At 39.7% G+C, this 10,330-nt stretch overlaps 1 pseudogene; it reads right to left on the reverse strand.

Moving 5' to 3' along the window:
• Window positions 1-698: 698 nt before the first annotated feature.
• Window positions 699-9,971, reverse strand: LOC115570911 (chymotrypsin-like protease CTRL-1; annotated as a pseudogene).
• Between the last annotated feature and the right edge of the window lie 359 nt (window positions 9,972-10,330).

Raw genomic sequence — 10,330 nt, forward strand, 5'->3', positions numbered from 1 at the left:
ACTCTCATATGAAGCATACAAAAGTAAAGTTTGTCACTTGTCTGTTTGAATACTAACTCAGTCATAACAGAAGGAAGTAGGTGAAAGGGAATTTCCCAGTAATTATCTAACCAACATTTTACCACACCTTCAATTAAAAGGACACACTCGAAACAACAGGCAGTTATAAAGCCCTGCTGTCTGACTCACCTGTTGGATGAGTTTTTTTCTAAAAATCTGTTAATTTGGGTTGCTGTTGCCACCAAATGCCACAATATATTATGTAATATCTGAACAAATAGCTGTCCATCAGAAGTCCTTTCAAAAATACAACGCTAGGATGACACGTTCAAGGAGTAGTGTGTGTAACACACTTCAGGCTTGTATACCTTAAATGGATAAATGGTAAACAGACTCCAGGGAGCCAGTTACTCAAGTGCCTTGACAATGGATACATTTAAAAAAGTATTGAATATCCTTATCCTTATTTACATTTACTACATGGTTTTCCTGCTGAGAAGAAGAAATGTTCTGAGGGTCTGGGTTCAGAGCGCAGACCAGCAACAATTTTCTCATCATGTTTTAAAACTCCCAGTCCCCTATACTGTAACTGATGGTCAAATCAAACAGTTTCTCTTAGATAATACACTTTTTGTTACATTGACAGCGAAATGCTTTGTTTTCTCTTTGATATTAAGCAGAGACGTCTTGATTATAACTGATTTTTAGGAGACACAATTTTCTTTAATATTTTCATCATACAATCTCAGTCATTGTCATCATAATGCTATACATAAATATCATCTGTAACTTGATGAAGTGATTAGTTAAAATGATTAGAAAGACAAACATAAGACAAAACGACAGAATACGGCTTAAAGAGGTTGTAAGCACAAAAACACTGTTCTACAGAGCTAAAATATGCTGCAGGAACACTGTGACTGTGATGACAACGAACGTAAGCTCAGTTGTAACGGTTGATGCTGTGGAAGATGGAGAGGTTGTAGTTCCTGTGTCTGTGCTGTGACACACAAAGCTGTCTGGGTCGGTGCCAGTAGAGGTGAATGTCACAAAGTTAACATTCGCACCCGCTACTTGACTCATGATCCAATCCTGGAACTCAGACACTCGAGCATAAACCTCAGGGAAACCAGTTAGGGCACAAGGTACTCCAAAACTGGTAATGCCAGCCTGGACCCACCTTGTGCCTTGTTTGCATTGCAGAGGTCCACCTGAGTCACCCTGAAAGAGGAGAGACAAAACACCATGAGTGAATGAATACTGCTGGTAATGTACAGGACAAGACTTGAGTAGACGTATCTAGCCTCACCTGGCACAAATATAAAAGTTATGTATTATGGTGGGAAACTGTTTTTACCTGACATGCTCCTTTGTTCTCTTGACCCGCACAAATCATTTGGTCAGTGATGTTTGCCCCTCGTACAGGGATGTAGTTGCAACTGCAACAACAGGAATCTGAACCTCCTGCAGTGGAGTCGAGGAGGGCAAGGACACTGTGGAAGAGAAAGTGGGCTGTGAAATCAGCCGACAAACTGAGATAGAGATAGTGGCTCTGTATGCTGTACTATTCACAGCGGAGCTAAATGCTAACGTCAGTATGCTAACATGTACCAAATGGCGATCTTAAATAAACATTATAACATTTGTTAAAGCTGCTGTAAGTGACATATTTGTATTTATAGAAGTGTTAAAATGTTCTCTATTCCAACAGTAATCACTGTATTAGAGTGTTTGCTCAGTGACCCTGTCTCTCCTCCTCCTGCTCATGCAGTATAAAAGAAAACTATTTACTGTTATCCCTTCCCACTTTATCCAATCAGGACAGAGAACTCCATAAAGAAGGCGTCCTGTCTGCTCACGAACTTCCAGAGAGAAGGATCCTCCTGTTTGCTGCTCTGTCTGGTGATTATCGCTGTTCGTTACCGAGTTCATGTGACAGGACGTTAGCTCAAATGACAACATCGCTTACAGTAGCTTTAACTACCACTCAACATAAAGCACACTTGAGGCAGATCATCATTTTTTATTATTTTTTCATAACCTGAGGTTTTGAGCAAATCAAAGCTTCGACTAGCTAAAAGTGCCCTTTTTTTAAAAGTATTTTTTTTGGCCTTTGTAAGGCTTTATTAATAGTACAGCTGAAGACTAGACAGGAAACAGGATGAGAGAGAGGGGGAGTGACACGTGGCAAAGGGCCCAAGGCTGGGATTCGAACCTGAGGCCGCTGCAGCAAGGACAAGGCATAAAAAGTGCTCTTTTAAAAGTCTGCAGGATACTCACCATCCTTTCCAAGATTGCCCCAGCCAGTAGCCCAGCAGGGAGTGGAGCTGTAGAACTGGCTGGTGTTACTCGCCAGGCAGACAGGTCTGATGTAGTTGGTGAAACTAACAGGACTGCTGAGCCTCATTAGGGCAATATCGTTGTTAAACAAAGTGTTGTTGTAGTCAGGATGGATGATAATCTGGGACAGCGTGCGAATCACCTCATGAATATTCAGGCCGCTCTGAGTCTCTCTTCCAAGGTAGATGGTCCATAAACTAGGCCACCCTCTGGATAAAGCATGATAAAGACCGATTTAATCAATCATCAAATGCAGATTACAGTGTTGTGCAGGGACGTGCACATGATTATAGAGGGGCAGGGGCTCACAGTCAGAAAAGGGCAGTATGCGCGCGGCAAAATTTTTTTCTGGCCTTAATAGCACAATATGTAGATTAATTAATGTAAAATAAACAAAGCACTTATAAAGGGCAAGGGCAAACTAGAAATCTAAAATATGACAAAACCAAGAAATGACTACTGTGACTGCTTCTGTGACTGTTAGTAGGAACAAATATCCCATATCGAATCAACTTCAAGCTCCTCCTCCTCACCCACAAAGCCCTACATAACCAGGCCCCTTCCTACCTCACAGACTTGCTCCACCACCACACTCCAACCCGCAACCTCCGATCATCCGACGCTAACCTCCTCTCACACCCGCTCAGGACCAAGCACCGCACCTGGGGCGACAGAGCCTTTTCCATAGCCGCCCCCTCCCTCTGGAACGCCCTCCCCAAACACATCCGTGACTGTTCTAACCCATCCACCTTCAAATCATTACTCAAGACCCACCTTTTTAAATCTGCTTTTAACCTGCAATAATAGCTATCTTCTTGTGCCCCCCATCAGTTTTTTTTTTTTTTTTTGTTTTTTTTAATCACAAACACACACAGTTACTTGCATATTGTTTGTTTGTCCTTACATGTACTTTTTATTTATTTCTCTATGTATTTTTCCTCTGTTTTTGGTTTTATGTAAAGCGTCTTTGAGAGCTGTAAAAGCGCTGTACAAATAAAATGTATTATTATTATTATTATTATTTAAATATGTTTATGAAGTCGCTCCAGTGTCACGTCTCATAGTGCAGCAGATTAGTAAAAAAAATCGTTCACTTTGGTATACAAGCGTGAAATTTGGCACAGATACTCTCTAAGGGCCACTATAATGGAAAAAGGTGCTTGTCCCTCAAAAATTCAAGATGGCCACCATTTTTAAAGATGGCCACCGTTCCTTTCGAAAATTAATTATTACAATTGTTCAAATGGTGATGCAAGCATAAAATTAGGCAGAAATACTCTTCAAGGAACATGTTGCTTGCTAATGCTTATTATATCAATTATTCAAACAGTGATCCAAGCATAAAATTTGATACAAATACTCTCTAAAGGACATGTTAATAAAAAAAGATGCTTGTCCCTCAAAACTTCAGGATGGTGACCATTTTCAAGATGGCCACCATTTCTGTCAAATAGTCATAATGTCTGCTTTGTCTGCCTCCTCTAGTTTGACCTGTCCGGCTTAGTTAAACTTGCCAGGGATATAAAATCCCCGCCGGCATAGCTCTCAGGTTCATTGAAGTACACAAGCCTCTCCACCATGGCAAGGTGCAGTCCACAGAGAGGAAGGCCAGTAAAAATTCAGGATGGAAACCATTTTTCAAGATGGCTGCCATTCCTGTCCTATGTTCATTGTCACTGTTTCCAAATAGTGATACAGAAAATATGCCACAAATACTCTGTTAAGGCCACTTTTTGGAAAAATTGGATGGCCAATAAAAAATTCAAGATGGAGACCTTTTCCAAGATGGCCGTCATTTCGGTAGTATGTACACTGATGCACACGTGCATGTTGGCAAAAATACTCTAACAGCCACACTTTTTGAAAAAGGCAATCGCAAAAATTCAAGAATCATTTTTCAAGGTCGGTGTTGCTTTAATAGTGTACTCTGTTGTAAGTTAAGTTCTATTCACATTTTTCTTGTGGTTAGAGTGTCCAACCTGAGATTGAGAGGTTGTGCCCTGCCGAGTCATAATAAAGACTGTTAAAAATGGTAGCCAATGCCTCCCTGCTTGGCAGTCAGCAAGTGTTGTATTGGGGGCAACATATCCAGGAAAGTGTACATATACATCACGGTCCAGAGTCAGGAAATTGGCTCTCGCCCATCGCAAGGCTACTTACTTTTTTATTCACATTTGCAACTGCACAGTTCTGTGCAAGTGAAACCCAATCTGAAACATTCATATCTTCCACGGCACTCTGATTTGCAGCCACACTTGGCTAGTTGTTCACAACTTTGTGCAACTGGTGCATTTGCTGTCCAGAAGACCCCCATTGTTCACCAAGCTTTTTCCATCCCCAGGCTTCATATGGCCTCTGCTTTCGGGCAAACTAGCCTCATCTACATTAACAGCTCTGCTTGATCGATCATACAGCAGGACCACAAACTTCTCAAAGATCTCCAGGTCACTATCAGTCAGAACAGGAGGGTATTGACTTAGTTTGCTGAAGATGAGAGAGGCCTCAGGGAAAATGTCCCAGGTTTGCCAGGTAACTCAATCACAGACATAGTACACATTCGGGTATGGGATACAACTAGGTTCGGGTCACCTACACCTAGCCCAATCATTCATCCAGTGCCATTTAAGTCCCATGTGATCTGTACACCTTCCAGGTAAGCATACATGAACAAGTCATGTATTGCCTCACTTACCCTTGGCTCAGCTCTCCCTCGCTGGCACAACCTGTCAATTCAGGTGCGGCTATCTAACTACATCTATTACTAGCTAATTGATGAGGGGCTGTTAGACAGCATTTGCGACACTAAACTTAGCTATACTATTACTACTAGTCAAGAACTACAGTGTAAGTAAAACTAGATCAGCTGACACTGAACCCCATGTTGAGTTCCACAGGAGTGAAGTCGCCAGTGTGCACTGGTTGTGTAATGACGTTCACTCTATTAAAAAAAAACCTTCTTTAACACACTAAATTTAGCTCTGACAGAAATGGTGGCCATCTTGAAAATGGTCGCCATCTTTAATTTTTGAGTGGCACACACCTTTTTCCATGGGAATGTTCCTTGAAGAATATTTGTACCAAATTTGATGATAGCATCACCATTTGAAAAATTGATGTAAGGATTCAAGAGAAATGGTGGCCATCTTGAAAAATGGTTGCCATCTTGAATTTTTGAGGGACAAGCACCATTTTCTAAAAAAACATTCTTAAGAGAGTATTTTCACAAAATGTTATGCCTACATCACTGTTTGAACGACTGACATAATGAGCATTTGACAGAAATTGTGACCATCTTGAAAAAATGGCCGCCATGTTGAATTTTTGGGTGGCCAATGCCTTTTTCCCAAAAAGTGACCCTTAGAGAGTATCTGTGCTAAATTTCATGCTTGTATACCAATTTGAACGATTCTCTTGAAATATGCCATTAATCTGCTGCACTGGGCAGAGTTCAAGATGAGGCAGCGGCTTCTCTCTCTCTCTCTCTCTTTGTCTACAAAATAAGAGCTTTACATTGCACCCCATTGGAGTTTAGAACAGGGTTCTTAGCAGGGGGCTTTTAATTTGAAAGTAGCGACCGTTCGTAGAGAGAGACAGAGCGAAGCCGCAGCGAACAGAGAAGCGGCTTGAGGCTCAACACACACACACAACACCATATTACCAGGAAATGCATACGTTAGATAACCGTGGCGTTTTTATACCGCTGTTTTTTTAAAACCCTTTGCACAACAGGAATTTATTTATTCATTTAAAAAAAAAACACACAAAAAGAGCACTTTTTAATATGAGGTAAAAAGGGCAGGGGCTCAAGCACCCCTTGGGCCTTATGTGTGCACATGCCTGGTGTTGTGTTGCATGATACCCCAAAATGTCTCCATCTTTTACCTACCAAATACATTGAGGAGGATTTTTTCTGTCAACATAACTTGTCAAATCATTCATTTAGTAGATGCTGACTGGAGAAACATTAAGTTCCAGTTTGTTATATTGCAGCTAAGATCCAAAGACCACTTAAGACAATTCAATGATCACTTTGTCCTTAAGTTGAGGGCACAGTGTATTATTGCATGCTGTAGTATGTTTTTTTCTGACCTGGGAGCAAATAAAAAATAGATATGAAAACAATTAAAATTTATTACATTCTCAACATGTGCAGATGCTCTATTGTACCCCTTCCTCAGGTTCAGATCTCTGCTCGATTGATCCAGAAAGATCAATCCATTGGTTTAGAAAGAATTGTTACTGTATTTGAGTACAAATGCTTTGAACCTGTGAAGCAAACAGGAAATGAAACAAGAGCTGATTAGAGTTTCTCTTACATTAAGATGCAGTGGGCTGCTGTAAGCACCCACTGGTCACTGATGAGTGTCCCTCCACAGATGTGACCCCCTGCAATATTGAGGTGCAAGCTGACCTGCCAGGGCCATGACCCAGCCGGGGCATTCTCACCACCCACTATCCTCGTGTTCAGAGGCGCTGTTCCACAATCAGCTTGAAATAAGACCATCGATTAACAACATACATCGTTTAAACGTTGATTTTCTTGGAACCAATGAATATTTTACAGTAATTTCAAATGAGAAAATACAAAAATGACTTAAGCTGTTGCAGTAAGTTAATAATCATGACATTTACCTTGGACGACTTGGTTCTGCAAATTCTGGCTTATTTTTGCATCAGGTATAGTAAATGCACTCCCCACCTATGAAAGTTGAGAAAATGTTTGAGGTGTTGTACTTTGCAACAGAATTTATTTGAATGTTTGAATGTAAAATACTGACTCCATTTATATTTGTGACTCTCAACTTGATTGAACGTTCTTTAAGATGCAAGAGTTTTGATAGCTACTGTAAACATATTACAATTTTTTTAAAACAAATAGCCTATGTATATACATTAACATTCAAAGGTTTTGAACCTCCTGTGATATCTGTTTCTCTTCTTTCCTTCAATAATGGTTCTTAACATAGATAAAACTGTATAATTTAGACACAAATATATCACTTACATTTTTAATTGTTTCCTAAAAGTTTAAATAGTAACTTGCTAGCCTGAACAATCCTCATTTGAATCAGTTGTGTTGGAGCAAGACTTATGCAGCACTTCCCTTCTATTTTGAATTAGAAGTTTTATGAATAGCTTTGCTAAGGCATCACACCCATGAAGATATTATATGTAAAATTTCAACTTTAAAATGTCTTGAAGTGATTACACCTTTCTGTGTGTGTGTGCGCGCGCATGCGTGTGCGCACGCGTGTGTAACACCATTCTCTGTCATTCTATTCTTACAAACAATAAAACAATCCTACCTTTGAATCTTTTCCGATGACGACCTGATTTCTCACAAATTCCTTCACTCTTTCAAAATCAAGCGCATCTACGCTGCCCGAGCCGTCCTGCAGAACTGCAACATCTAGGCCCTGTTGAGCTCGACATTCTGTCAAAACAAAGAGAGTGCAAAATATTTATTTTATATACGCCTGAAACTTATGTAAAGATACGTGAATATGTGTGATTCTTACAACATAATTTCCATTTACAACATTTTACATCTTGTTCTTGTCTTTCACTTGTGTTTTATCCTGTTGAATTTATACGATGTTTGATATCATACAGAAGAGAATTTCCGCTGTTATGGTAACAAAAATGCAAATGCAAAAGAAACAAAAAGTGAGCTTTATTCACAAAGCCTGTATCTGTAGTTGAAGTGCTCGGATTGGTCTTGATCCCAAGACCTCTTTTTGAAGGGCTTGGTCTCATCTTGAACTATAGTACACATACTAGAACCTAACTAATACACAATTTTGGAAACCTGTATATGTAAGGGATAATGCCCAATGAGTTGTCCATAATCAGGAATTAATGGATGACACGGAGGCCTAAGAACCATACGACGCGCAGCGGAGGACGGTTGTCTCCGCAAAGTAAATTAATTCCTGATTATGGACACCTTGAAGGGCATTATCCCGCTTATACCATGGTCACTTGCCAAAGAAAATAAATTAAGAACATTAATTTATATTTTCATGCGTTTTACAATCAAGTTTTTCAAAAGCCATAACTAAGTTTTCCTGGTAACGCCTGAGGGTTTGACTAATACCTGGAACAATCATTACCCTCCCGTAAGGTTCTTATGCAACGGAAAAGTAGTTCACTCCTCTGGTAAATAGGACGGACCGTAGATACGATTTGGCAACGGGAGATATTCTAGTCCGCTCAGCGATGAGCCAGAAAGCTAACGCTATGCTGTCAAGATTCAAAGTCAATAACATTGTGTACGGTTGATAAACAGCAAATACAATTTGACGGGATGTTTAACAACAAGACTAGCTAGCTAACCAGTCATGTCATTGTCCCCAAATCAATATCAAGATTTTCACGAACAAATGTTCGGCCATGTGTAATGTTACTGTGGACACAGCCTGAACTAGAGAGTTGAACGGCAAAGTGTACTTTCTGCAGCTTGTGTGTTACAGTCACCATCCTGTGGTGTTCAGAGGATAAGGCACTGAAGGACTGCACTCAGTGTTGGAAATAAAATATTCACAGTGGATATGCCAGCTAGTGCATTAATTTACAGCGGTGAACAGACCATTTGACTTGAACTACTTAGTAGTTGTCCATATAGCAGGGATTAATGGACACCCTGCAGCCAATCAGAATCGAGTATTCCCCCAGACCATGGTATATATATATATATATATATATATATATGTATACCTCAAATGTGATTATCAAACACTTGCTGCAAAGATTGTATGTTTTACAGTTTAACAATAAAAGTTATCATCTAAAGTGACATCAGGGCACTAAACAGTAAACTTCACTAGATGTTTAAGAATTAGAAATCAATTCTCTTTTTGTTTTACCTAAACTACAATTTAATCATTTGGCCAAAGTCAACATGTGTGTTTCTGACCCACGCTTGTCTGATAAAAAAGTGATTTTATTGTTGTTATAATCATTAACAGAAGTTTGTATAAGACATAAGACATATAACTTCATTATCGCCATATTAATACTAATATTTGAGCTGTCTATCTATTCTAACCAATGCACCACCATACAGCCTACATGTAATGTGTTTTGAATCAAGCAGAGAGACAATTCATTATCCAACTCCTTTCCAAAAGCTGACGCACTGGAAACAGTTACTAGGTAAAGACCTGATGACCTCACAGTCTATAGGCATTTACATTTTTTGATTATTATCCAGGATTATCACTATTGTAATACCATTCATTGATAGTGCTGCACAATACAGTTGTTTTTCTACTTTCTGGAAAAGAGGACTTTTGACCGACATTTCAACATAACACAATCAGGTACAACACCAACATTAACTCCTCAAAAATAACCATAATGTTGGATGAAACCCTCTCTAACACAAACTAAAACAAAAGATGAGGTTGAAAAGACAGAATAATGGATTTGTAATAGATGATAAACTGTTTTAATCAATGTTTAAGCTCACCTTGCCCAGTGAGGGATGTACACATCAGGAGTATCCACACAGTCCAGGATGCCATACTGTACTGTCCGTAGAGTTTTGTCTTCAGGTAAATGCAGAGACTCTTTCTGATGTAGCTTCCTCCTTTGTCACTCCTCATAAACTTATCTGCACTATTGACAGCAAACACTCCCTACTGAAACCTAATCATATGGATACATCAGGCAAACATTAATCCACTGACCCATAAAAGCTCAAGTGTTGTTCCAGGAAAGGGTAATTGGACAGAGCCAACATGATACCGTCACTCATAGCTCAATGTTCGATTGGTGATACTGGACGACACCATCTTGGTAGTACCTGACTCCACGTAACTCCTGACTGATCAAAAATGTAAAAAAGAGGTAGAACGTAGATGGAGCTAAGACTGAACTAAACAAGCCCACCTAGCTAAGGCTAACAAGCTACCTGTGTTGTTCATGCATAAAGATGAGCATATTTGCTCAGCTGACCTAACAGGTTGTTCCTTAATTCAAAACGTGA

This window comes from Sparus aurata, chromosome 20 (genome assembly GCF_900880675.1).
Source record: "Sparus aurata chromosome 20, fSpaAur1.1, whole genome shotgun sequence".
NCBI classification, from domain to species: domain Eukaryota; kingdom Metazoa; phylum Chordata; class Actinopteri; order Spariformes; family Sparidae; genus Sparus; species Sparus aurata.